The sequence below is a fragment of the Silene latifolia genome, chromosome 2 (assembly GCF_048544455.1).
Source record: "Silene latifolia isolate original U9 population chromosome 2, ASM4854445v1, whole genome shotgun sequence".
NCBI lineage: Eukaryota > Viridiplantae > Streptophyta > Magnoliopsida > Caryophyllales > Caryophyllaceae > Silene > Silene latifolia.
This window is the reverse complement of record NC_133527.1, coordinates 9,628,301-9,634,157: the sequence shown is the minus strand read 5'-3', so window position 1 is coordinate 9,634,157 and position 5,857 is coordinate 9,628,301. Positions and strand designations below refer to the sequence as shown.

Here is a 5,857-nt window from a genome sequence, read left to right as displayed (position 1 = left end):
TTGTGGATCCTTTCCTCAATGAATAGTGTATTTAGGTTAGTCTCTTACAAATGTTTAGGAAAATTACCAAGTTTCTATCTAATATAATTTTAACCCAAACTATATAATATTTGCATTGAGATCCCTTAATCGGGTCCATCACACGGTGCTAGTGATTTAAAACTATAGAGTATAATTAATTTGTGTAACTTTCTTTAATTACATTGAAGTCCCTTGTTTCTGGATTTAATATATAGTATTGATTGATAACTGGGGTGAATTACCGTTAAAAGAGGACGATTCGGAGGATATCTTGTTGTATCACTTTGGAGAGAAAACTTTAGAGAAGTTTTCTCTTAGTATATGAGAGGATTTATAATTTTTAAATTTCCACCTCATTAATATTTATCAGTTCACTCAATTATACTCCCTCCCAGTCACTATAATGTTCCCTCTTTCCCAAAACGGATTATTCAACTAATGTTCCCTTTTCTATTTTTAAAAACTTTTACTCTTATTTTATTCATTCCTCTCTCCTATCACCAAACCCCACACAACTCTTTTACTCTTATTTTATTACTTTCCTTTATGTTTTGGCCCCACAATTCTTTATTTAACTACTAATAATTCATCCCTCTCTCCTATCACCAACCCCACACAACTCTTTTACTCCTATTTTAATACCTTTTCTTAAGTATTGTGCCCATATCAAATGGGAACAATATAGTGATCGAGAGAGGGAGTATTTTGATATAAAACAAAAAAATTGAAAATGGAAAATTAATAAAAAAAAATTATTTAAGTTCTGATTTTTTTTAATGCATTTGTTTTTTTGTCATTAAGCTAATAGTAAGAATGTGTCAAGTTATATATTCTTTACAGTAATAATTATTGCATTACTAAAAAAATTAGTAACTTATAATTTATAATTTAATATCAATTTTATTTTATTTTAATGAAAAAAATCATAATTATGAATTTATTTAAAAACTTTGAGTTTATTTATAAGAATATATTCACTGAAAAGATAATAATTAATGAAATTTTTTTTTACTTATGACCTTATTTAGCTAGATGTTTTTTAGAGGGAAAACTAAGAGAATTTTTATTCTCTTAGTTGTAAGGGGGATTTTTATGCATTGGTATTTAGTCAAACAAATTACATGCTTCCCCTTGTCAGTTGGGCCATTGCGCTAACTCGACACAACATGGGCACACCTTATCTGAGATGGAAAATTTTAGCCAAGGTTTTATTTTGTTGAATACTACTAGTATAGATCCCGCACAATGTGCGGTATGTATAGAGTATTTATTTTTTAGGATGTTATTTATAATAATGGAAAAGTAAAGTAATGAAAGGTGTATTTTTATGAAATCTATATATTTTTTTACCATAAAAATAAGGATTTCATTTTATAAGTTTTCTCTAATTATTTTAATGATTTTTTTTTTGTCACAAAGTTAATGGTAGTAATGTGTCAAGTTATTTTCTAAAGTTATAATTATTGCATTTAATGAAAAATTTACCAACTTATAGTTTATAATTTAAAATCAATTTTTTTTATTTTGATGAAAAATCATAATTTTAAATTTGATTATAAGATTAAAGTTTATTATAATATAATTATTACTCCATATTTTAATGAAAATATAATAGTTTAAAGAAAGAAAGTTTTACTTGTTTCTTTATTTAGATAGAAGCATTTGGAGGGAAAAACAAAGAGAATTTTTATTCTCTTAGTAGTAGGGGGATTGGTAGTTGTTTACTTTATACTAGTTTAGATCCCGCACAATAAATTGATGCATGTGGTATCGATGAATACCAAATCAGCAAGGGACGGGTGAGGCAAGCATGCGGTGGGCGGGGTTCGGTGGGTAAGGTAGTGGAGGGATTAATGCATGTAAGTGGTGGTGTAGTTGGGAGATAAGATTCCGGCAAATGGGAGATAGTACTTTTACTACTCTTAGTGATCAACAAATTTCGTAAATAGGTGCCGTGTTATCAATGATTCAATCAGAGTGAGAACTGGCAAACGCTCCAGGATACCGTGTCAATAAATCAGATCAGGTTGATATTCGAACAAGATTCAACTTTTGATCCAAAATTAAGTGCCAAGCAGGATGTATGACGATAAAACGACTACCAAAGTTGGGTGTCGGAGAAACAAAACATACAAGTGTAGAAAATAAACAACCTCTTCCGTCTAAACAAACTTTAAAATCGAAAAGGATCCGAAACAAACATTGAAGCAATGTATAATATTGATCATAGGGCAGTTCAAAGAAAAACGAAGCTAGCTTCTTTAAGGAAGCATTCTATTATCCGACAATTACTAACAAAAAACACAATGTCTTCAACACAAGGCTCAACAGATCTGATACTTGTAAAGAAAAAGACCTACATATTTCAGAAATAGTAGCAGACCACAATCCTTCGGGACTTAACGATTAGCCTTGGCGACTCTTTCAATCTCGTCCTTCTTGATAGCATAACTGAAATAAAATGAAACACAGCATATAAGTCTCAGTTCCATGCCAGCTAAAGACAATAGCACTCCCGAAACGTTTAAAGAGTTTAGACAAATTAGCATCATCAACAGAATAGAAATCAAAAAAGGTGAATGGCTGAAGTCGGTACCTGTTGATGATGGCATCCACAATAACTTGAATAGGGTTATTCTCAGTCAGGAGGTGGATGATTTCCATGGCATGCTTCACAATCCTAACAGCCATCAACTTCTTACCATTGTTACGGCCGTGCATCATGAGACAGTTGGTATTTGCCATTTTCGTCCATTCACATAACTGTCTCATTTGTCATATTTGGACATGGTATTTTTACTTTTCTACCCTTAGCTCTTTTCTTTATTTACCACCCCAATCACCCATAACCCATCATATTCAATACTTTTCATTATTTAACTCATATATTCTTACCCCTATACAATAATTTCCATTATTTTAACTATATTCCTTAATTTTCGTGCCATTGTCCAAATGAGACACTTATTTGGAATAGGAGGGAGTACATTTTTACTCGAAATAGATAGTATATCCTTCTCACTTGCATTTTTGGATTATGGCCTACCTAGATTAACAAATAAAATATATGCAAGTTCTAAAAATTGTAAGTCGGCAAACAGAGCCAATACCACCTCTACACTTGCCTTAGTTGCAGACATACCACCTCCTCTACACTTACTTATATGTATTTAGAAGTTTCTAAACATACAACCTCCTCTATACTTGCTAATGTATATCTTCTTGAAGTTTCTACACTTACTACTTTAGAACACAAGGTTAGTTCTATCATGTCCTATTTTTATTGGCTTACATGCATGGCGACCTGTCGATTAGCGCTACTATACACTTGCTTTTAGAACTTTCTAGGCATGGATTTTTCTAGAAATTTCTACTGGATAACATATAAATAGGAGGGAGTGAGGGACGTGATACAAAATTTCATCCCCCTTAAACCAACCACCGGAACATAAATTCACACTACCAAACCAACACCCACCTGAGAAATTAAAATGAGTACAAGTAACTACTCCGAAGCGGCCGCGACTCGTTTCAGCGGGTTGTCTGATTTCCTGATGAATAACTGGGGTGAATTACCGTTAAAAGAGGACGATTCGGAGGATATGTTGTTGTATGACGTGTTACAGGATGCCATTGATACGGGGTGGTCTCTGTCACTGACCCACCGGAGAAATTGCCATTTAATTCGGAGGATATGTTGTTGTATGAGGCGGGCCCTCCAGTTGAGAAGCGTTATAGAGGAGTCAGACAGCGGCCGTGGGGGAGATATGCGGCCGAGATTCGGGACCCTACCAAAAATGGCGCTAGGGTTTGGCTGGGGACATTTGGGACTGCTGAGGATGCGGCATTGGCCTATGACCGGGCTGCCTTACGAATGAGGGGGAACAAGGCCTTGTTCAATTTCCCTCTTCGGGTTAACTCACTGAACCCGACCCAATCCGAATCACAAAGCAAAACGAAGGGTCCCCTCGAGGATCGCATCGTCCTCGTCTTCCTCCTTATCGGATAACCAGTCTCCCAAGAGGAGGAAGGATGTGTTGGGTGGGACAACAGCAATTAGGCAGGGGGATGCATGCCTATTTAATAAGCTAATTTGTTAAAAACGCACTAGACAACGAGTCATTTTATCATATATGAATATGACACCTCTAGTAATAGGTGTTAGGTGTACCGGTAGACTGAGTCATCTTATAATATGACACCTAGAGGTGTACTAGTGAAAACTCCAGGGACGGTTCTATTAATAGTGTGATAAACGGGCCGGGTTAGATTAGGTCGAAAACGGGTCAAATCAGTTTGAACTGGATTAATCTTGAGTTTACAAAAATTCAGGTCAAGTCGGGTTAGATCACGGTAGATTCCGGTCATTTTCGGCTCTATTACTATCAAGTTTTAGAGGTAATGATCAGTATGAAAAAAAAAAAAAAAAAATTCAGGTCAAGTCGAGTTAGATCATTTCAGGTTAGGGTTATCTTCGGCTCAATTACTATCAAGTTTTAGGGATAATGATCAATGTGGAAAAAATAAAAATTCTGGTCAAGTAGGGTTAGATCACTTTTAAGTTCGTGTCATTTCCGGCTCAATTACTATCCAGTTTTAAAGGTAACGATCAATGTGAAAAAAATTAAAAGTTTAGGTCAGGTTAGATCACTTCAAGTTCCGGTTATATCCAACCCAATTACTATCAAGTTAATGATCTGTTTGTAAAAAAATAAAAATTCAAGTCAGACTATGCTGGGTAGGATCAATTCGGGATATTGATTAAGCTCGAATTTTCAGTTCCAATGTCAGGTTAGGTCGAATACATGTTTGATCATTTGGAGGAATAATTTTGTCAAGTCTACTTGTGGGTGTTAGAAAAATGTTGGTCAAATGCAAATCATAAACGATTTGTATACTTTTTTTTTTTTTTTGTACTAGTCGTTGCTCCGCGCCCTCCCGGGCGCGGTGCCCAATTTGTTCAATTGTGTAGGTGACTTCATTAGTAAGCGGATATGGATATTGCGGTTCACGTACCCCAAATCTATACGGTAAGTACTAAACTACATACATGCAAACAAATGAATAAATAGTATTTTGACATACCTACAATAGAACATAGTTCTTCAATGACATTCTTCAGACTTTGTTCGATTGTATTTACTTTGTTCCTGGGCCTCCAGCTACATACTTGCTTGCTGAGGCTCCCCTTCCGGATCAGTTCTTCAATGACATTCTTCAGAGGCCGGCAGTTATCAGTTAAGTGACCGGTGTGGCCGTGGTACTCGCAGTACTGGCTCGTGTCACCGTCACTCCTCGGCCTGGGAGGTCTTTCCCACTTCTGACCCTCGCTCTTGCTCAGGGCGAAGACCTCGGCAGCAAAGACTCGAAGGCCTCGGCATGTGACCATACCGACATGTGAGACTCGAAGGCCTCGGCATGGTCGCTTGGGTCACCTTCTCCTTTGTATGATATGGGCGGCAACTTTAGCTTAGTCGGCACCGGGACGTCAAGGACATAGTCATTGAGGGGCTGTCTGACCACGTGTCGAACGACACGCGGCGATCGGCTCCTTGTATCCTTAATCCGGCTCCCCTCCCCGTGGCGGGTCGGGCTTCTTCTCCGACTCTGGTGAGTCGGGCTTCTTCTCCGACTCTGACGAGTCGGACTTCTTTCACTCCTCTGAGGCAGGCCTCGTCGGTGCCGCGGCGACGCTGTCCTCCCGCGGGTGCGGGAAGGACTTAGGTCTACCACCGGCACGGGCTCCTCCGGCGTCTTGACGGGGCCAGCTTCTTCCGGTGCTCCATTCAAGTCTCTTGGAGTCGCATTCTAGGCCCTGGTCTCCTGGACGGGTTCC

The 5,857-nt window shown here is 37.7% G+C and overlaps 1 pseudogene; it reads left to right on the top strand.

Moving 5' to 3' along the window:
* Positions 1-3,468: 3,468 nt before the first annotated feature.
* On the top strand, positions 3,469-4,121 carry LOC141641963 (ethylene-responsive transcription factor 2-like; annotated as a pseudogene).
* The last annotated feature ends 1,736 nt before the right edge of the window (positions 4,122-5,857 follow it).